The 23,986-nt window shown below is 39.5% G+C and overlaps 1 protein-coding gene across 1 annotated transcript in view; it reads right to left on the bottom strand.

The window, feature by feature from the left end:
- LOC122816489 (ankyrin repeat and fibronectin type-III domain-containing protein 1-like) overlaps nucleotides 1-23,986 on the bottom strand; it is a 2,048,587-nt gene that overhangs the window by 897,234 nt on the left and 1,127,367 nt on the right. The gene's annotated exons all lie outside the window — the stretch shown is intronic.

Here is a 23,986-nt window from a genome sequence, read left to right as displayed (position 1 = left end):
CCACCAGTGGATTATAAGAAGCACTGACCATCTTTTTACAACAGTTCTTTGCCACTGCCTCAGTTCAAATTTCAGTTTCCAAATATTCAGACACGAATAGAAATAATACTATAGTTAACCATTTTCTGCACAGAAATTTGTCTTTGCAGCTAATGCAGCATAAACTACATATTCAAACACGGATTTATATCTGAGACTTAAACATTTCTAACTATTTTAGCCTTAAAGTAGACAATATTACTACTTCTCAATTTGCGTGATACACACACAGACAAATTGGATCATCTTCCTCATGACTTATTTATATATTTATTTATTGGCATTTGATTACTGGGATGGTCCACTGGGCCATAAGAGGCCATTTTCAGTGGAAGCTCAGGGAGAAAACCTCCAAGTACATGTTACAATCTTGAACAATTATTATAAACTGTACAGGCAAGTTAACTTCAGAGGTTCCATACAGATACAATTAACATACATATACGCATACATACATATATAAAACAAATCACCTTAAGCAATTAATATGATAATTTATGTAAAATGAATATATACAGCAGCTAGGAGGTAGAAGTAGAGTTAACAGGAAGGGTGACTATGGGATAAGAAGAGGTCAGGACTTAAAGGCGGGGGATGTAGAGCAGTTACAGTTCCAAATGGAAGATAGTTGTGTAATGACGTTTTAAATAATGCAATGTTTGGATTAGATCAGACAGTTACAGGAAGAGAGTTTCAGTTTTTGGATACAGTATAGGAGTATAAGAGTATAGGAGTTAGCCAGCTGGAAGTTTTGGTTTATGAACCTGTAGATTTTCAGATCTAAGTGATCTGTTGGGTAGGTAGAAGGGGAAGAGTGAGGAGAGGGCAGGACATACTGAGGATTTGTATACTATTTTATGTGCTGTTGTTAGCTGTATGTAGGAGAGGTAGTGTGGTAGTTCAAACCAGTTCAGCGAGTGTAATGCTGCACAGTGGTGGATAGAAAAGGAGGAGTTTGTTGCAAATCAAGCACTTTTATTGTAGCAAGTTTCTACTTTGGATTTTAAGTTAGAGAATAAGTTGGTGAGTAATGGAGCACCATATGTTGGAGAAGGTAGTAGATAAGTGATGGCTAGGGTCTTTTTACTAGTGGGGCTAAGAAAGAATTTGTGCCTATAAAGTAAGCCCAGTTTTTGGTGAGTTTTTTTAATGTTGTGTTGAACATGTAGATCAAATTTAAGGTGTTCATCTTTTATAGCACCTAGTAATTTAGTACTGGAGACTATTTCAATTGGTGCATTGTTGTTGAAGAGTATAGAAAATTGGTCTTTGTTTAAGGTGGTGTTTTTCTTAGGGGTATAAACAAGTAGCTTGGATTTGTTGGGATTGAGTAGCAAGTGATTTTTGGTAAGCCAGTTTTCAATGGAGGAGAAAGCAAGTTGAGTAATATGTTGGAGCTTGGGAATGGATTCAGCAGAGCAAATGATTGTAGAATCATCTGCATACTGAATAAGAGAGCCATGGGTAAGAGATAAGTGTAGCTTATTGATGACGATGCTGAAGAGTAGGTGCCCCAGTATAGATCCTAGGGTTAGGGAGAAAAGAAGAAAAGAAGGAATTCCATTTAACTGCTTGTTGCCTGTTAGAGATGGCTTGAGAATCAGTTAAGTGAGGTTAGGGATAGTCCAGTTTGAGAAACTTGGCTCAGAAGATGGGGTTAGAAACAGTATCAAAAGCTTTAGAAAGGTCTAGGAAGGTGGATGACACATATTTACCAGAGTCCCTATCCTAATTGATTATGTCCATGAAAGAAATTATGGCAGTCATTGTGATGTGACCTGGTCAGAAGCCATGATGAGTAAGTAACAGACTTTGATTGTTGGAGAGAAAGTCAGGATGTTGAGACTATATACATTTTTCAAAAATCTTAGAAATAGGGGAGAGAGAATAGCAATTGGACAGTAGTTGGAGAGGTTTGTGGTGTCACTTCCTTTATGGAGGGGTAGAATAAATGTCATTTTCCAGGTTTTTGAGATGTTCAAGGATGGATCTGTTTACAAGAATGCTAATGGGGTAAGCAATTGCATCTGTTGCAAGTCTTAGGTACTCTGTGGACAGACCATCTGCTGCATTACAGCATGGTTTAAGATTGAGTAGTAAATTTTTTATGTTTGTTAGGAAATGGAGTTGGTTTGGCCTTAGTCCCAGGGTTTAGAAGTGAGGAGATGGTTGTGCAGAATTTTTTGGCATTATTTCTGTTGCTGGACTGAACTTTTAGGTAGTAATCTCTTTTGTCTTTGATTATTTGTTTTTTAACCTGGTTACGGAGTTGCCTGCAATTTTGTAGGGTGGTAGGATTTTTGGTTTTTTGCCATACTGTTTCCATGCTTTATCTCTGTCTGCATTACTTTTTTTGTTGATTTTGTTTGCCCAGGGGTTGAATTAAATTTTACTATCTTCATGCAGAGGGAGGGGACTAGTTTATTTAGGGTTTCTAGGAATAGGTCATTAAAGTGGTTGACTGCTTCATCCAGTGGAATGTTTTTTAGAATAATCCAATTCATGTGTTTTAGTTGGTATATGAATGTTTGGGGGTCAAAGTTGGTTAAATTCCGTGAATGTTTGTAGTGATGTTCTTTTTGGAGGGAAGGGGAAGTTTAGAGGTTGAAAGCTGGGAGATGATCTCTTAGAGTATTAGGGATAGTGCCTGCTGAGGATATTTTGGGTCTGTGACCAATATCCAATCAAGGCTAGAGCTGTCTGAGTGGGATTTGTTAAATTTAGTAGGGGATGTGATTAGTTGGGAAAAGTGAAACCCATTTATATTAGAGCAGGGATATTTTGAGCAGATGTGAGATCAGTTTATATTAACATCTCCCAGTATGATCTGATATACTTTTCAGTCAACAGTATGTACGGTTATTACAGAAGTGAATAAATTATTCTGTACAAAACAAAATGCACTGTATCTACACCTGTGGAATTACAAAATAAGTGGAGGTAAAGAATATCCAAGATGCCCAGGAGGGTTATACAACATGTGGGATGTCATGTTACCCCATGAAGCATATATATTTATATAATTATCTTAGTGTCAACCTGGAAGCATTGCAGAACAGCATTTCATAGGCACAATCAGCGTGACTCCTGACCAAATCTGGGTTGTCAGTATTTAACATACTATGATTCATTTTCATTAAAAACTAAGAATATATACCATTTTAATATTTTTGTTAAGTTGAACCAGATGGAGTTTGTATTCTAATGCATGGCATCAAATGAAGGGTAAATAGTGGTGGAAAACTGCACTAATAGCTGGTATCCAACTATTGACACTTCGTAAATATTTAATAGCATGTGTTTTGATGAAAAATTGGTAAATTCTGGTTTCTAATGTCTACATATTTATGAACTGAGCAAGGAGTGGGTTGAACATTCTTTAACTTGCTGCTTGATTATAAATGAGAGATGAAAAGAACTGTGTGTTGTTTTTAACTACTGTGGAATTTGTTTTACTATTTCTGTGTGATTAAACAGCATTGTAGTTCATGATTCTGGGAAAATCAAACTGAAATGTGTAGTTTGCATCTCATATTAGCAAATGTTCCTGCTTTGACCAATGTATATCTACTGGTTACAGATATGCATGTGTATTTTCTAATATAATACCTGCTTCCTTAATCTCCCACTAAGGTATATTACAAATAAGCCTGACTGGCTGTATGAGAAACAATTATACCTATTTCACATATTTTCTTTAGGAGACACTGAAGTTTGATTGGAGTTTTTAACTGTATCCCATGGCAGTTTCTCTCATTGGCAGCAAAAGTGCTTGGTAAAATTGCATGCAGAAACCACTTAATCCACTGTAATGTTACTATTTTGCAGCAGTCTGATCAACCTAGCTCACCGCAGCAGTAGCAGAAAGTTATTTAGCAGCAGCTCATCAAACAGATCCTCTTGGTTTATAATCCAGTCCTTTGTTTGCTAATTGTGATTGTTTTCCTTCTATAGACACATACAAATAATTGTCTTAGCACCAGACTCTACAAATAGAAAATAAATGTTGCCATTCCCTTTTGATAACTATCATCTCCTCTGTGCCATCCTTAGCAAGTAAACGGTCATATCTAATGTAAATGCTGGCTCTAATCATGCCACCACGTTGGCCCATCTGCAGAGTACACACCATGAGTCAAAGCTACCAATGAGTTCAAACTTGAAAAACTTTAAAAAAAAAAGCCTGTCAGTTTATATCCCATCTCCATCCCCTGTCTGTGCATAGCTATATTTCCCTTTCTGAAACCAAGTGCTTCCCTTTCAAACTTTGTATTACCTACTACATTTACACTATAATTTATAAACTTCTCTTTCTGAAGTCCGGTCTTACTCAAGCCCATACTCTTTTCCTAGCTCTATCTGTTCATTCTCTTGCAACAAGCTTATATCTGCTAGTAAATTATGCTTCTTTTGGATGACAGACTGTAGAATAAGCTTCTCTAGTGCATTTGCAATGCAGCGTATTTAAAAAAAGAATAACTTAGCTGATTCAACCAGAAAACAACTGATAGATGCTCATTATGTTCTATTGATTTGCTCTTCAATGCTTGTCTCTTCTCATTCTCCTTTGTTACTGCTCTGAGATTATATTAATATCTCATTGATTACATAATGTTTTCATTTTTTGTGCTTGAAATTTTCACTTTTGTGTTTTTTTCTGGGCCATGAATCTAGCTGGTCCATTTCTCTCCTTAGTTTGTTCACTGTTCAAACAGGATGATATTACATTGCACAAACAAGCAAGTTACTAACTTGTTTAGATTTAATTTGAAAGTATTGACTTATTCTGTATGCATTATAAGGATGCAACACTGGGAGCAATCATTGCATCTTGGAAGACCAACTATCTTGTCCAGATACATTAGTACAGGAGCAATAAGCAAAGCAGACAGTGTCAACTGGGAAGGGATGCTTGTACTAATTTTGTACTACATGTATTTTTAGATGAGATGTTTTGCTCTCCTAACTGATGGATGATCTGCCAAGCATTATGGCTACTCTGAGAGGGAAAACATAGTCAGAGGAACTCTATACATGTAATTGCACAAATGAAGCTCAGAAGATAACAGCTTAGTTAGTTGCTTATATGACTACAATGCATTAAACAGATTACTAAAGTTGGTGTCAGAAAATTATGCAGAGCAAATGTGAGGAGACATAACAGTCTTATAATCCCAATGCCCATCTAGCTAAATACATTTTATCTGCTGGTAGAGCCTATCAGCTAACTTTGTACTGTTTGGAAAACTGAAAAGCATAACATTATCGGAAGGTGCATTTCTGCACCCAGCAACAATACAGTTAAACACCATTATGATTGAAACCATTATGACTGCCTAGACATACCAACAGCAAGTGTACACCAAGGTTCTACAAAGTTATACAATCAAGAACTGCATATAAATAACAATGGAATACTTGCTGCTATGCTCAAATGCTTGCATGACAACAGTACACAGCAATGGCAACTACCAATAAAAACACTCAGTATGATAAAAGAATATGCAGATTCACCACAGATTGAGCATCAACAATCAAAAACGGGAAAAGTCCTAAAGAAAAGCCTTCAAGCACTTGTGCTGCTTCACAGATTCAGATTCTTAGGTAAGTACTAGGCTCATTGCCTTTGTGGGACATTTTTAATCCTAGTAAATTTCCCTCAAAGGTGAGGAGGATCCAAGCATGTACCTGTGTCTATGAGGTAAAAAACCTTAACCATTATGCCAACCCCTGGAGTGACAGTAGCACTGATGCTGCCTCTGAGAGTAATTTGTTATAGACTTATTAACTTGGTAAGACAACTTGACACAAATGCCCCTTTTAAGGGGCAACCCAGGAGAACTGTCTGGTTAAGTGACTTGCTTAAAGTCACCCAGTAGGCAAACAGAGGTGAAAACAATCAAACTCTGTACACTTGATTATGGGAAGCAGCTTGTTAACAACTCAGAACCTCAATCCTCTGCACTGACTGCCAGATATTTCAAGCCTCGTTTGCACGAGTAGACACACAATGCAGTAACAGTACTACAATTTCAAAGTGTGTCAACTGCTTTTTAAGTAATGCACCTAACATTCATGGAAAACCAGTAATCCCACTAATCCTGACATAACATTTCAGAGTTAGAACACATGAAAAACAATTTTAGACAGGCAAACCTCCATAAAATAAAACATATTAAACAAAGCAAACCACCACATCAATTATAAGTAGCAAAACCTATGTAAAATAAAAAAATATTACACTGGGAAAAGCTCCAGTGAGCCTTTAAGTAAGTAATGGACTACATACTTAATCATTACAACTGTGCAGATTACATGCCCCACTTCTATGTGCCTTCTGTTTCCCTAACTTGATGTCGGCACAGTAGGAGTGTCTACAAGGAAATGCACAGAAATGCAATGGCATGAAACACAAAGTAAGCATGGGTGTAATAAGAATTGTGATCATATACAATGTACTCCGCGTGAAGCATGCCAAAGGCCTCAATGCACACAGTAAAAAAAATTGCATTGCCTTTCAAGTTTATTTTCCTTTGCAAAAAAAAGAAGTTATGTACTCACCACATTCCATGTTTATTGTCCAGTATCTCGCCTTCATTCTTGCTGGTTGGGTTCGGAGCCAATCCTCGGCTCTGACTCGGCCACATACCAAAGCTTGAGAACTTCTACTGGCTGAGTCTACAAGCTATCCCAGGATGCCTAGCGGCTGTTCCCCAGATCTTGTTTGAGAGACTATTCCCTACAGTATGCTAACATACAGAAAAAAATTTATGAAATATACTGGTCATAAAGGTAAAGAAGGGAATCAGACCATATTTTGCCAATTGTAAAGTCCTCATGATCCTCCAGGAGGGGGAATAGAAGGGTGGGATGCAAGAATGAAGGCAAGATACTGGACAACAAACATGGAACCTTATGGTGAGTACATAACTTCTTTATGCTATGTTGTCCTATCTCGCCTTCATTCTTGCTGGTTGGGACAGAGTCCCCAGCACCTTTGTCTTGGGTGGCTCAAGGGAATAAACTCTTCAGGACAGTGTAACCAAAGGATGCCCTATTCCAGGAGGCCACATCTACTTTGTAATGAGAGATAAAGGTGTGAGGATTAACCCATGTAGCAGCAGCACAAATTGAATCTAATGGGAGTCTAGATTGAAAGGCAATCAAAGTAGACACCACTCTTGCTGAATGTCCTTTAACTTTCCCTGGCGGTTCTTTACTATGAGAATTATAGACATAGGTGATGGTCTCAGTAAGCCATTTGGACAACGTAACTTTAGAGACTGCCATGCATTTTTTGTTTTCCGAATAGGAAACAAACAACTGGTTTGACTTTCTGAAATCTTTGGTCCTATGCAAGTAAAAACACAACTGTCTATGCACATCCAGTTGGTGAAGCTTATATTCTGCCTTGTTGCCATAGCTACGAAAAAACACAGGCAATTCTATAGATTGGTTTAAATTTGCTTCAGAACAAACTTTTGGTAAGAAGGAAGGATTTGTTCTGAGGGAAACTCTATCTTTGTGGAAAATAAAATATGGAAGGTGGATAGACAGAGCTTGCAACTCTGACACTCTCCTAGCTGAAGTAATTGCTGTTAAAAAAGACTGCTTTTCAAGATAAAAACTTTAGTGAACAAGAGGATGCTGGTTTGAAGGAGGAAGGATCAAGGATGATAATACTACATTTAGGTCCAATGGAGGAGGGGGTTCTCTTAAGGGTGGTTTTAATAAAAAAGTACCCCGAGGAAAGCTTTGCATAATCTATGGGACATTACATTGGATCCAAGGTCTCCCACATGATAATTTGATATGGCGGCTAATTGTACTCATATAATGGCCGACGCTGCCCCTTGATTAAAGATTTCTGTTAGAAATTCCAAAATTGCAGGTATAGGGGCTGTAAAGGAATCTATGTGTTTTTTGTCTGCCCAACAAGAGAATCTCCTCCATTTGCTTGCGTAAAGTTTCCTAGTCATCTTTCTGTGCTAGGAAACCAGAATGTGTCTTACTGCAGGGGATAATTCTGGAAGCCTGGCTAAGATTGGAAGTGGAGTAACCAAGCTGTCAGCTTGAGGCTCTGAAGAGCAGGATGAAGCATTCCTGACTGATGTGTTAGAAGACAGAGCCGGCACTAGGTCCAGGATCCATGGGTCCAACTGAAGGTGGGGCCAAAAAAGGGGAACCATATCTGATGAGACCAGTGATGGGCAATGAGAATTATCCTGTGACTCAACAACTTGGCTTTCTGAATAACCTTTGGAATCAGTGGAAATGGGGGAAAAGCATAAAGAATTCCTGGGGGCCAATCGTGAATGAGTGCATCCCTCAGTGACTCTCCCAGAGGGGAAATGAGGGCAAAGTAGTTGCTGCATGTGGCATTGAAGAGAGTGGCAAAAAGGTCCCAGCAAGGCCAGCCCCATTTGTGAAAATTTGATTTGCAACTTCCTGATTCAGGAACCACTCATGAGGCATGCAAACTGCTCTGCTTAGTCTGTCTGCTCTTACGGTGGATTTCCCCAGGATGTGCATTGCCATCAGAAAGCAATGAGAAGAAATTGCCCATTCCCAAACTCTCTGGGCCTCTCAACATAGGGGATAGGATCTAATTCCCCCCTATTTGTTGATGTACCATACCACTGACATATTGTCTGTTTGAATCCCAATAGTCCCCATGGGAAAAGAGCTGTGAAATGCTTGCAACACCAGAAGCACCACCCTCATCTCTAGGACATTGATGTGCAGATGGTACTTGTGATCTTTTCAAACCGCTTGGACAGTCTTTCCCAGATAATGTCACCCTACCCTATCTTGGACGCATCCATGGTTACTGTAGTGACGGGTTGGGGAAGTACGAACGGTCTGCCCATCATTACCTGAGTGGACTGAAGCCACCACAGTAGGTCCCTCTTGCAGGCATCCGTAATGAGAATCTTGTGTGACATGAGTAACTCCTGTATGGATCACTGAGTGAAGAGTAGCCACTGTAATATCCACATGTGTAGTCGTGCAAGTGGGACTAGTGTTATCGCCACTGCCATTGAGCCTAAGACCTTGAGGACAAATTTTGCTTGTACCTTTTCCTCCTTGAGTAGGATAGATATTTGACTGCATAGCATTTGTATTCTCTCTTGAGGAAATTTTGCTACCATGTTCTTTGTATTTAATTCTGCACTTATAAAAGTAATACGCTGTGATGGCAACAAGTCAGATTTTTCTGTATTTACAGTAATGCCTAGGTCTGAGCAGAGATGGATGGTGGCATCCCTCGCTCTGATTAGTAGGTGCTTGGTGGTGGCAGTCAGGATCCAGTCATCTAAATATGGAAACACCTGGAATCCTTGACATCTCAGATGAGCCGTGACTACTGTCATGCATTTGGTAAACACTCGGGGCTGTAGTGAGACCAAAGGGCAGATCTCTGAACTGATACTGACTGGCTCCCAGCCGGAAGCGTAGAAATCTTCTGGAGCACCTGTCAATCTTTATGTGGTAGTACATATCCTGAAGATCTAAAGAGCACTTTCAATTGTCTTGTCCCAGAAAAGGGAGTATAGACTGCAGTGTTACCATCTGGAACTTTGCTTTCTTTACTGACTTGTTTAGTCTGCTGAGATCCAATATTGGTCTCCAGTCCCCTGTCTTTATTGGAACTAAAAAGAACCTTGAGTAAATTCTGGATCCAATCTGGTCTGCGGGGAATTCTTGGATGACTCTTTTTCCTAGCAATCTTTGAATTTTTAGGCTTGATTGATCCCTTTGACCGGGTGGAATGTCTGGGATAGACTTTGACGGACAAGGTGGACAGTGGAAAAGAATGCTGTATCCCCTGGATATAATGGACTGTACCCATTTGTCTTCAGTCAATTGTAGTCAGGCTTTTGGGTACAGTGATAGTCTTCCCCTGGCTGCCTCCAGAGGTGGACAGTCGGGTCTTCTTTCAGGAGTGCTGGAAGAGCCAGCCGGAGAATGTATCTCTTTTGCCCTGGCTTTGCGAACCCCCTCTGCCATGTGAATGGCATCTTCCATTCTTATTCCCCCCTCTGTCCCTGGGGGGAAAGATCACCATGAGCATCCGACAAGGCTCCTTTGGACTTCCGGAACCAGACTTTTCTGCTCTTCTGACCTTTAGGATAAGGTCTGGTAGGGGCGGAAAAACATACTCTGATGGCAGATAGAGTCTTGCCACTTTGTTGGCTCTTGGTGAGAGTCTCCTTTACTTTTGGCCCGAACAAGGATGAGCTATCAAATGGGGTGTCAATAAAGGAAGATCTGAAGGGTTCAGCAGACTTGCAAAGGCACATCTAAGAATGTTTCCTAAGAGCTATTCCTGTGCCTGCCACCCTGCTCACTCCATCGGCTGCATAGGAGATGAGGCACATGGAGGAGTTCGTAATCGAGGTTAAGGTCGCAAGCTGGGAATTTATCTTATCCAACAAACTCTGGGCTGTAGCACCTTGTAGGGTATCTCCTAGCTCTTTAAGGAGATCCCTCTGAAGTTGGGTGAAATGTGATAAGTAATTCAGTGACCATAGGGTAAAGGCTGCTGAGGAGAAGATACACTTCCCATATCTGTCCATCGTTCGAGACACCTTGTTCGGTGGATGGACAGATGCAGAAGTTTCAGCTAACTCCTTCTTTGTGGATATGGCCACCACCATCGCATTAACTGGAACTCCCTTTGTTAAGTACTGTCTATCCTCTTGGGCCATAATGAATTTGTTTAGCCTCCTCAGAACAGGGTACACTGACTCTGGAAAGTCCCACACCTTTCGACTTACAACAACCAGGAGTGGGTCGAAAGGCAGAGACACCCAAGAGATGGAGGGGCAAGAGCCAAATGCCTCCAGGTATACCGACTCATACACAGAAGAGGAGAGGGATTTCCAGCTGCCCCTCTGCATAAGGATCTCTAGGATGTCTGAAAAGGAGACATCCTCAGGGTGACCATGGGGACCCTTCTGAATCCTCTAAGTCGGTATCAGAAGTGACAGACTCAGGGAGTCTATGTGCTTCCTCTTACACTGTCTCTTCTGAGGGACCTCCTCGGGAGGATGTTCTGAGGAGGTGTTGGAAGAGGGGATTCCACCCATTGGGGTTTCCTGGGGCACTGACTCTCTTCTCTGGGGCTGATGGAGGGATGATGAAGCAGTAGACGCTGGTCCTTTTGGGGGAACAGTGGCTGGAGCCAAAGGTGGAGTAAACTCAGTGGAGAGCACACTCCTCATCACCTCGAAGACACCACAATCCTGGGCCAAGAGAGACTCCAGTCCTGAAGAACCAGGAGATCTTCTTGGCACTGAGGAGGATGGCTCCGAGGCTGATGTGGGTGCCGAAGCACTGAGAGGAAGAGTCGGTTCCAACACGGGTCTGACTTGACTCCCCCCCCCCCCCCGGAGCCAACCAGGGAGTGTCAGCTCCCAGATCCCTCAATGGAAGACAGCATCAATGAAGTCGGAGCCGAGATATTGTGGGTGATTACTGGCTCCGCCGGTTCCAGTGCAATGACTTCCTGACACACTGGCTCCGAACTCGTCTGAGTCGGAGGAGGAATAAATGACACCTGAGATACAGTGGCCAGCTCCACGTTCTAATGGGCTGGGTTCAAAAGAATTTGTGCCAGGGCCCACATCTGCAGCAACCTCTTCACCACCCACTCCATGTCGTTGTGCGATAAACTTCTGGAGGACCGAGAGGAATGGGTTGATGACCTGTGACTACCTGCCACAGACTGTAGTAAAGGAGATTGTGGCACCAAGCTTACTGGTTCCAATGATGGTGGCCGACTCCTTTTTCAGCTCTGTGATGGTTCCGAGGACTCAGTTGGAACTGATAACCTTTGGCTCCGAAGATACTTGTTCCTTATGACTGCTTGATGGCTCAGACACTGGAGCTGACGATGTTGAATTTTTTGTCTTGTCAGATTTAGAGGCCTGATTACCTTTTCCCATTTCGAAAGGGCGTTTCAACAAAAATAAATAAGTTTATTTGTTCTTTTCCTGTAGGACCCTCACATTAAAACCATGACAAATGGAGCAAGAATCCTGCAGGTGGACTGCTCCTAAACAATACACACAATTTGTTTGTCCATCCGTTAGACATTTTCTGGGTGCATGAATCGCACTTTTTAAACCCAGACTGTCTCGATTCCGTAGCAGATTATTTAGACATTATTAATGAGATCAAAGGAAACCAAGGCAAGAGAGTTTTTTTTTTTTTATAAACGAGGAGAGAAAAAGTGGGCTGGAGAGAAAAGTCTCTAAGTTAAACGACAGTCTCCTCCAACCCAAGGAGATGCCTCTAACTTAAATGGTGACTTCTAAGGAAAGGGGAAGAAGCCCTCTAAGAGAAAACGAGCTAAAGAGAAAGAATCCTCTAAATTAAATGGGTTCTCTAAAGGGATAGAAGAAGAAAAGGGCCCTAAGGGGAAACAGCCAAAGAACACACCCAAGTAATGAAAATCAACATACACAAGTGCACTACTGAGTAAGGGAAGATATAACAGACTCTAACAAACAGTTTTTTTGTCAAGGAGATAGAAATAAATGTATAATAAAAGTAATAACTAGCTTGAGCCAGCGAAGACAATCCTGGTGCTTCAAGCGGCAAATGAGATATGGGGAACAGCCACTAGCCATCCTGGGATAGGTTGTAGCCTCGAGCCAGTAGAAGTTCTCGAGCTTTGGTATGCAGCCGAGTCAGAGCTGAGGATCGTCTCCAAACCCAACCAGCAAGAATGAAGGTGAGATGGGACAACATAACATCAATATCCTTCTGCTCCCTGACATTGTTACTCAAGTGGAGTAGGGACTAAAGGTCAGCATCAGAGGAAGGGGCCAAAAGTCAATCAAAATATAGACTTAGAAGGGTCTGCATTTATGATTTCATTTTTTATTGCATTTCATTTTACAGCAATGATGACAAATGTGTTAGTTCCTTTCAGACAGCACTGAAGTTGCCTTTTTTAATGCCCCATTTGGAAAGTTTGTTTCACATATTACCACCTTTCTTAAAAGCCCAGAGAACAGCATTTCAGTTTCAAAATGCTTTTAAAAAAGAAGTCAGTAACAACCACATCCACAGGAGCAGGCTTGATTTATTAGTTAGTCAAAGTGTGTGTGTGCATGTGTGCGTGTGTGCCTGTGTGCGTGTGTGCGTGTGTGCGTGTGTGTGCGTGTGTGTGTGTGTGTGTGTGTGTGTGTGTGTGTGTGTGTGTGTGTGTGTGTGTGTGTGTGTGTGTGTGTGTGTGTGTGTGTGTGTGTGTACCTATGTGCATATTTCTGTGTGCATATGTGCATGGGTCCATATAAGTTTTTTTTCCCAATTCCCAGTTTAGAGCATCAAGGCATCTCTAACAAGCATTTTCTGCAGAATGACAAGGCTCCCTACATCCTCCACACCAGGTTAATTAAGTATTCTAACTCCACAGTCACACAAATGCGGAGAAGAAAGACTGCATACAGCAAATGAACACTGTCACACAATTAGAAGCTGCATCTCCTGTGATATTCAATGGGAAACATCTATCACTGAGTTGAAACCTGTTTCCTAAACAACTAACACATTTTAGGGTAATGCGTGTGAGTGTGTCTGTGTGTGTGTGTGTGTGTGTGTGTGTGTGTGTGTGTGTGTGTGTGTGTGTGTGTGTGTGTGTGTGTGTGTGGTGTGTACATATATAACATTTTCATTGATCTTTGTACATTTGTACACATGGTAATACCATACATATGAAGGAAAGTATAACACTGGTATGAAGAATATGCTGCCCAGCACATAAAACCTTTTGTATCATAACCTATTTTATATACTGTGAATGATTCCTGCTTTTATGTTTTGTTTGCCCACTGATTCAGGCTTTCTCATTCTATTGACCACATTAACCACTACTGCTGCAGTTCAGCTCTAGTACAAACCAAAATTTGGCAATGACAAATGCTTAGTTAAATCTATATTGTTAATGCTGTAAATTCCAATTTGTTGTTCAAAAATATTCCATTTGAATCAGACTGTTTCCCAGATCAACTAAGTGAAAAAATCAAAATCAAAATACTAGTAGATTACAGAGGCATGCAGCATAATCAATATCCATAAAGTGGTAGTTTAGAAATAGACAAATCCAGAAATGTGCTGCACCTACATAGGCAATTATTGCCATTCTGACCAGTGGGCAGACAGATGATATCACAGCAACAAAAGGTCCCTATCTTCTATCAAAATCTCTTTTTTCTATTGTTAGCATATTTAATGCAGAATTACGCAGTTTACAAATGTATACACTTCCTTACAAAGATTAGAGATATTACGAAGTACTATTTTAAGGATAGTGAAATATGAATGGAATATACTGCAACAGGAAACAGTGAAATGTAAGTCTTCCTTTGTATTACTGTTAAATAATGAAAGAAAAATAAATAGGACAGCTGAGATTTAATAATTACAGAGTGTGAATAGTCTGAATAAATATTAAGGAAGGCTGGCATGTTGTCAAACCTCAGCATGCATCTGAAATGAAACCTAGTGAAAACAACTTTCAACACAACCAAGTACTGAAGCTACACCAACAAAATATCCATCTGTAAGATATGATACCTTCCTGTACACCATATGGAGCAGGGAGTCTGCTACTTAAATCTTCTAACCACAAGACTATAAACTCAAAGAAGAAGGGAAACAAAGTATTCCATTTTTATCAAGGCTGTGGGATGTTAGATTAGTAAAATTAAGTAACAAGCATGAGGGGATCACATCCAATCTGCTTGGAGGTGCAGGGGAGGCTTGCACCAATTCAGAAATAAGTTTCACTAATACAATTTCAGTATTTAGGACTGGTTTGGTACTGTGGTGGTTTGGCTAGTTGTTTTAGTAAGTTTCAGTTCGACAAAATGATGCTCAGAAAAGTGTCATCTGAAACTCCACTTACTCTGTAAGTGATGAGCCCCAAAATGGAGTAATCATTTCTCTAGCTATTATGCTGTGCTGCTGATCACTGTGCATTTCTGAGCAACACCAAGGAAACAGAAGGAAGAAAACTATAGCTACACTATTGTTCTGTCTGGGCTCTGAAACATACACCTGGAGTGAGCTCTGGGACCTGCTTAGCTAAATTGTGTTAGGACTGTTGCTACCTGTTCCTAGTGAGAGTAGGAAGAGTTGATATTAGTCCCTGCCATTTATGCTGTAGGCCATTCTTATATCTTGTTTAGCTGGCTGGAAGACTTCTGTTTTGGCAGGAACTTTTTGCTTTAAAGAGAACGAACATATGTTTCAGTGCTCTATTCTGCTGAGTTGATGACCCCTGTCAATTCCTACACAACACCAAAAAGAGGAGACAGAAGTTAGAGAACTACAATCAAACCCTTATTCCACCTGGATTCTGACATTAACAACTGAGGTGAGCTCTGAAACCTCCTTTCTGAATTGTGTAGGACTTCTGTTACTAACTGTTCCTAGAGAGAGGAGTAACACTTGCCATTTTACCCATGCCATTTATACTGCGGGACATTCCTAAAATTGTTCTGATGACTGAAAGATTTCCATTTTGATGGGAACCGTGGCTTGTCATTCTACTTTTCTAAGCTTCTGATTGCTACAAATTAATGTGCAAAATTAGGGAAAGGTGAGAGAATGAATATTAAGCTGTTTTTTGCACTTACATAGCTACTTGCTAGTTTGCCTACTGTTACACTGTTTTATTTTTAGACTATTTTCGCTACCAAACTGTTTTTGGTTATTAAACCACATTTTGTTCTTAGACTGATTTGGCCTTAGAATATTTTAATGCTAATTTTTCTCCCCAACTCTATCCTAATATGCTATAATTTTCTCTCTCTTCATATTGCAGTTCCTTTTTGTATTATACTAACGTATATTTAACTTCTCTAAACTGACTAAAATTTCTCTAAATATTAAATCATTGTCATATAAGTTATCTGGTTTAACCAATGCTGTCACATTATGTCTAATTTGGTACAATTATTTAAAATGTAGATTTTTTTGTATTATTATTCAAGATTATAAAATTATTGTTTTTAAATTGTTTTATAATACTTTGTGGCATTTCTCCCCAGGCCTCCACTGAAAACGGGCACCTACCTATTCATACTTTCCCAGTAATCAAATGTCAATAAATACACAAGTAATTTTTTCTGTTTAGGTAGTCAAGAAGAGTACAATTATTGAATACTGTTTTTTTTTATGTTTTTAGTGACTAATTCCTACCTTTTTTTCACTGCTGCTAATATCTGAACTGTTATTTTCTTACTGTCTCGACTTGAGCTGTACATAGTCATTTTTTTCCAGGTTTTCTAGCATACCTCTCAAACTCTTAGAACAAGAAATCTGGACAAAGCCATACATAATTGGGTTACAGCGGCCCCAAGATAGGGATACTTATACTGCTATTACAAACTTAGAAAGTTAATAGACTAACAGGTTTTGCATTAGCATGAATTTTCTGAAGGATATGACGTCTGAAACTGAAATATCTGCCATTATTTTCCGACTACAGTCTTCAATGATTTGCTAGAAAAGCACAATTTCATAAAAAACAATCTTGACATTCTGTGAAAATCTGGACAGTTGAGAGGCATGTTTTCTAGTAGCAAAATTCTGCTCTGATCCTTTGATTTTTTTTATTTATTTTTCAAAATCATGATGGTAATTGTGTATTATAAGTGTTAGTGCTTTCATCAGCTGTTTCTTGTTGTAATCTTACTTTAAAATAGCATTAGCTACATTAACAGCTAGCTATTTCATAGCCTTACCTTAAACTGTTCCTTATTGATTTAATTTGCTTTTTTTTTGTTTGTTTTCTGGTGACTAATTCCTGCTTTGTTTTTACTACTGCCAATAATTTGTTGTTTTCTCACTGTCTCAAGCTGTACAAACTACTTACTTCCAGGTTTTCTAGTAGATAAATTCTACTATGATCCTTCGATTTTTACAAAATCACATGACTGTAATTTCATATTATTGGTGTTAGTTACCTCATCAGCTAGTTCTTGCTGTAATCTTACTTTAAACTAGCATTAGCTACATCAACAGCTAGTTGTTTCATAGCCTTACCTTAAACATCTCCTTGATTTCACCTGCCTTTATCTATTACTGCCTTATTTCCCTGTTTATAATGTTAGGGTTCATCAGCAACCTCCTTCTTTTAGCACACTGTTAGCCTTTTCCTCTCTTTACCTATCTCTCTAACATTACACACTTCTTACCGTCACTGCTACTCTTAAATATTGTTCTTCTATGAATATGAGTCATAAAAATTCAGTCCCTAATTTAACACTTACCAGAGGTCAACTCTTATTTTAACTCTCATTAATACCAAAATATAACTTAGTTTACTTTACGCCTATAATCATTGAGCTTCAAGCTGATCTTATGTCTGACCTGACCAACTTGTTGGCAATAGACATAATGAGGCTAGCTGCCTCATTTCTACAATCCCCTGCTCAGAGAATCTTCTAATTCTAAATCTGCATGAACTGGAGGCTTCTTTCTTTATATTCCACTGCCAGTAAACAGCGACTCACCATTACACCCTCTTATATTGAGCAAGCCAAGAAATCTCTGCCTAAGCCTCCCAGACACCCACTTGGGCAACCGCCCTCTACAGGAAATTATCAAGACTGTAAACCGGAACACGTAAGGCGATATAAGGTTTTATACAAATGTTACAAATACAAATGTTTTCTATTCTGCTATCTTCTTGTCTTACTTCTACCAAATGAAAATGGGACAGTGTTTTTTAGTTATATATCTAATGAGTTTCATATTACTGTTTGTAATAAGGCTTAAGAAATGTAATGTTTTCTGTTTAACATTCACCTTTTTGTAAATTGTGATTGTTGGCAACTGTCAAACTTTTTTGTATATTGTTTGTAAATCTTTAAAAATGTTTGTAATCTTTTTGTATTATTGTTATGGTGCTTATCTCCCCAGGTCTCCACTGAAAACAGGCTACTTGCCCAGCCGAACTCTACCTGGTTAACAAATATAAAATAAATAAATAAATAAAATAAATATAAGATTGCTTCTAATCCTAAAACCCTTTACAGGTGATTTTGTCATAAGAAAAACTGCCACCACACTATATACTCACTAGCTGGATGAGGACAGGGTTAAAATCATTTGTCTCTCTGGTGCTAGGATTGAAATATTACAAGGATTCTTAGGAGCTTTTGCAATCCTAAATATGAATATGACCTTGTTGTCACCCATGGGAGGGTGACTAACCTTAGGCACTGTACCCTAAGGGAGATTCAGTAAGACACAACTGAGGTCAATAGCTATGTTTCTGAAGAAGATAAACCACAGTGATGAATAGTATTCTTACTTCTCCAGGAATGATGCCTAAATTCAAAGGGAAGATAACTGATTACAGGGATTAGCTTGTTAACTCATATCATTCTAGTTGGAACCAGTTTATGTCTGCATGGGACCAGATGGTTAACAGACCCTCCTGTTTTGTAAAGGAGGATATGCAGCTTCCATGCCATTTTTTATATACTGGTTAAAACCTTCACTGCCTTTATTTCACCATTTTAGGTAAAATTTGCTTCATGAGGACACCCACTTAGCAAATTTCAAATCTGAATAATATCAAGTGTAAACAACAAAATGTCTGAGTTTCAGTCTAACCTGAACCTCAAAGGTATTCATTTTGTTCAGTTACTGAAGCTTAGTTTCATGAGAAAACTCCTCTTTTACTGGGTACTGTGGGAGTGTATTCATATTTATTATAAACAGTATGGCTTCTCATTAAGTCCTGCGTAATACCACTTACATTTTTTACAGGTTTTAGTGTATCTCAGTAAAGCTGCTTACCACAAAATCACTTTCTACATGTCCCCTATGATGTCGACCAAAGAACATACTTGCTGTTCCAGTCAGCTCAAAAAGCTACCTATTAAACCTAATATCTTTAACTTAATGGTTTAATTTATAATATCACTAACAAATACATACAGCAATTCCTTGGCTGTATAAATACAAGCTATCTACTACAAATTGTGACCTCCCCACCAAGGGCACTAACATAATTGAGTTCATCCTTACTTTAATCCTTACTAACTATTCTGCCTCTTGTACAATCCCACCTTTCACTCTTTTTCTGATTAAATACAATTGTCTTGATGTAACTGCCACAATTAACACAAGCCTCCCAACCCACAATAGCCTCACTACATTTCTTTCTTTTTTTTTTTTTTATCACCAAAACTAAGGCACATCAGCTCTCTCCCAAAAAACAAAAAAAAAAACAAGTTCTACGAGCCCCCAAAAAATTCTCAAGGCTGTGTGCTTGCAAGTATCAAGCACCACATAATCTAACCCTTTCTAACTCCTTTTAACTATAGTGTCACCACAGCCTATGTACCCGAAACCTGGAGACCAGCCACGGAAGTGTTTGTTCACAAAGATGACCCCATGGTAGACCCCAGTAACCACAGGCCTATTAGTCTAACTAGCATAGTCTGGAAAGTCATGAACTGTGTGAGTGTTGAACTAATTAAGAATGACACAGATTACTTCCAAACCCAGGATCACAATCAATCTGGATTTCTGAAATGCAGGTTAGGTTTGTTAAACTTGGTGTATTTCTTTCTCATGGTAAAAAAACCTTAGGCAAGGGATAGACTATCCATACTTTCAACCTAGAATTCCAAAGGCCTATAATTTCATCCATATGCAGGTATTATAGACAAATTCATCAGTTTCAAAGTAGGATCTTATGGAATCCATTGTATAGTGAACTGGCATATGGCAAGACTCAAATAAGTTGACTGATGTCTACAAACTAGGAGCAGTTGTCAACTTCACATATGATTCCCAAATTCTCCGGTATGGCCTACATCAAACTAACACTTGGTGTTCCAATCATGAGCTTAGCTCAAAAAAAGAGATGTATTGTTACATTTGGTAAAGCATTCTCCCTGAACATAAGTTCATAGGTTCATAGGTATATAACAGGCTAATGATCACTAAGGCCCTTAAAAGCCTAGCCGTGCAACTGAAATGTGACTCACAAATTTAATTTATATTTGATTTATAGGGGTGATTTACTGACTGCCTCTATCCATCAGAGAAACAGGAGCCAGATCAGGGGTGAATTTCTGCTTACTCATCCATTGTTCCAAGTTGCAGTTTAATAAGGATAGGGAGAAACTCTGCTTCACATGGATGGGGAGTCTGGTTCAGAAAATGGGAATTCTCTGAGAATCATATCTGTCTCTTCAACATGTCCTATTTATGTTGCAAACAAAACTAAGGTCTTTTAATCTAGTAGTTCTGATGCTGTTTGTTTTGTGGCTGTGCAAAGGATTCATCAAAACAGGGACCAGGGTTGCCTTGTATACCAGGCAAAGATCACCTTTGTGTATGATACTGAGAAAAGAGAAAGGGCTTTGAGGTGAACAGTGTAGGGCATTGTGTTTACTCCCTGTACTCTTTTTGTAAGGAACCTTTGTGGATGTTCTAATTGCTACATGTGTCTGGTCAGGTACATACTGAAAAGGCATTATACTCTAGGATGGTCCTGATGTGGGCCAAGTACAGTGGACTGATGACCTCTCTGGGCTTAAATCAATGCTCTTGCATATAAGTTGAACAATATAGAACTATTTTCTTACTACGTTGGACACATTTTGGCCCAAGTATAGCTTAGCATCTACATATGTTCCCAGATCCCTGACTAGTGAATCAATTTTTAAGGGTGTTTTATTGATGATACAGTTACCCAGGGTGGTTGACTTCCCAAAAGGTACTATAATGCATTTCTTGGTATTTAGTTTTAAGCTATGGTTTTGGCACCAAGCGTTTGTCTGTATTAGACCTTCCTGAAGGGTGTTCTCATCTTGGGGGGATTCAGTGATGCCAATGGTTTACTGAGTAACCACCCAGTTGTATGAGTAGAACTGGGTGTGGTCTGAGTGACTGACATGCCACATGGCCAAGATGCCATATGGAAATTATGCATGATTGACATGCCATGCAGATTTGCCAGTGACATCATGCATACATTCCTTGTTGATTGATACATGTGGAAATCATCCCCTGTGCATGTGAATTGTGAATGATCCTGAGACTGAGTATGCAGATCCTTTGAGACTTGTCATAATGGAGAGAAATATCCATTTTTCATGGATGAAATACTGTTTTCTTTATTACAGATGCTGCTCATTTCATGTTGAAGAACCCCGCCCATGACACAGCAGCTAGAGTCATGTTCTGTTGCAAGAATATTTTTTTTTCATTTTTGCAGGGGGAATGGGAGCCCCCTGCAGCCCTTACACCTTCACTTAAATTAAATATACCAACTCCAAGATTGCACTACAGTAAATAAAAGTATAGATTTACCGTTCTGCACTGGACTGGCTTCCATGCATGCTTGATGAACCTCTAATGGCTGCTATAAGCCAGCTTTTTGTTTTGCTAATGTTCAGTGCAGTTTGGAGAGCTGAGCTTCTTTTTTTCTACTGTTCATGCAGTTTACAGATCTTGCTATAGTTGTCATATTTGAAAGAAATAACCTTTGTTTGTGGATGAAATTATCTTCTCTTTAATAGTGATGGTGCTATGTATCCTTCAGCGGGTCAGTACAAGGTTTAAGGTTACTACCATACAAGTTGTACACATTTTTCTTTTCCTTTCATTTCATTTTTAAATTTATTTCCTTATAGCAGGGCATGCACCTTGATTCATTATTAAAGAGAAGATTATTTAATTCAAACAACTGCTATTTCTTGGTATTATAACAAGTTTGCAACATCTGTATACCCCATCCTAAGAATGCCAGCTGAATATTTGCAGACGAAGAAGATATCAACATGAGTATTCATCCATTTTCAGACACGTCATCTGGTGCTGGGTGACAGGCAGGGTGTGGGTGGGCCTTGCTACTGTGCATCTGGGGTAGTACTACATTAAAACATTGCTTTGATGACTGCTCCCAGTTTGCAATCATCTGCAAACTTGGTTAGTCAGAGGACTTTGACAATGGTTTTGACATCTGAGAAGAAGATGCCAAATAGGAGTGGGCCTAACACAGAGCCCTGGGGGACACAGAATCTCTTTATGGAGGTGGCATTACTGATTCTAAACTCCTGAGACTTATCAGTGAGACAGCTAGCTATCCAGTGTATTATAAAGGGATTTATACCTAGTTCTGTAATTTTTTTGACAATGCCCAAGTGGGGTAATGTATCAAATGCCTTAGCCAGATCTAGGTAGGCAGTATGCACAGTTTTCCCCCTCATCCATTGCCTTAGTGACCTATTCAAAGAAGTCCACCAGATTCAATATCTTTTGACAAAGGCAAACTAGGATGGATCCAGTGTCTGGGCATCACAACATGGACACCATCCTTAAAGCAGGCTTTATCATCAAATTTATGGGTACCAACAAAGATGTGCTTTTTTTGACCAACTTATCTATCTAGTGGTCAGACAAGCCCTTTCTTGCACAGTTTATATGTTAAGGTATTGTATATAGTTTCATAAGTGTAGCTGGTTCAACAAGCATGCTGGAATGATACTATGAATAAGCACCCCACCACCCAACCCTGAAAGTGAAGAGCAGTTAGTTCTACACCCGCACCCCCTCTCTAGCACACCAACCAGGTGGCCAGATGCACAACATTCTTCCCCCTTCCTCCTGCTCCAGCCATTCAGCTCCCATTTCTATGCCCTGTCCCCAACCTCCTTCAACTTATTTCAATAAAAAAGAAAAAATGTCTTATATAAACTGTAGCAAACAGTTTGCTACAGTTTATACCCAGCCTGCACAGAGTGCTATGGTGTTTATGTTTTAGTTTGAAAAAAATCTTCTTTTTAAACCCTAACAAACTGCTTGTACAAATGTAGCAAACCGTTGCTACAGTTTATACTCTGTCTGCATGGAGTGCTATAGTACTCATGATTTAACTAAAAAAAATTCTTGTTTTTAAACTGCAGAAAACTGGTTTCTACAAATGTAGCAAACAGTAGCTACGGTTTATACTCTGTCTGCATGGAGTGCTATAGTACTCATGATTTAACTAAAAAAAATTCTTGTTTTTAAACTGCAGAAAACTGGTTTCTACAAATGTAGCAAACAGTAGCTACGGTTTATACCCTGCCTGCACGCAGCACAACAGAGCTCAGGTTTTAGATCACAAATGCTGCTCTACAGGGCTCAAGTTTGACCACAAATGAAATACCAGCTGATCAAGCCCCCAAACACTTTGCCCCTGGAGCAGGTGCCCCTCTCACTCCAACCTAGGTATGCAACTGTCTAGGGTAAAGGATTCTTTATGAAATTCTACTCCACACTTATCAGATTCATCAATGAATACAATGTCTCCTTTGAAATGTACCTGTTAAAGCACCTAGTATAACTAGAAAGGCCCAAAGATTTCTAATAAAAATTAATACAGGTCTAAGCAAACTACACTACACAGACAGGTTACAATGCCTATCCCTCAACAGCATCTTACACAGACACCTGAGAGTAAACCTATGATTAGCATTTTGTGTTACAAAAGACCTCATTTTTTTACCTCCTGCACCTTCACAAAACAAATAACAAAGGCTACACCCAGCAGCACTGAGGGATAAATCCCTAGCTACAGCTTAGATGACCTAAGTTTCATTTGAAGCTCAAGTGCTTGACTGCATATGCTAGGAGGATGAGGATGCCCACCCTTCAGGTGAAGGATGGTTATTACGGTCAGCCCACATTACTGCTTTGCTGACACAACCTCCACTGTGTCAGGATGTAGACAGCTGATGGGGTAAGAATGTGATTGTAACTGCCCAAGCCTGTAATCATTGCTCCTGTTGGAACATATAGACAAAAGAGCATAGGGGTTCACCATTAGGGAATGGGTTAGGCCATTCATGAAAAATACCTTCAAAGCATGGATGTTGGAAAGGACACAATCACCCATCATATCACCCTTTAATATGGC

Source organism: Protopterus annectens, chromosome 12.part0, assembly GCF_019279795.1.
Source record: "Protopterus annectens isolate FY-2018-M chromosome 12.part0, PAN1.0, whole genome shotgun sequence".
NCBI lineage: Eukaryota > Metazoa > Chordata > Ceratodontiformes > Protopteridae > Protopterus > Protopterus annectens.
The sequence above is the reverse complement of the archived record's forward strand: the minus strand, read 5'-3'. Positions and strand labels throughout refer to the sequence as shown.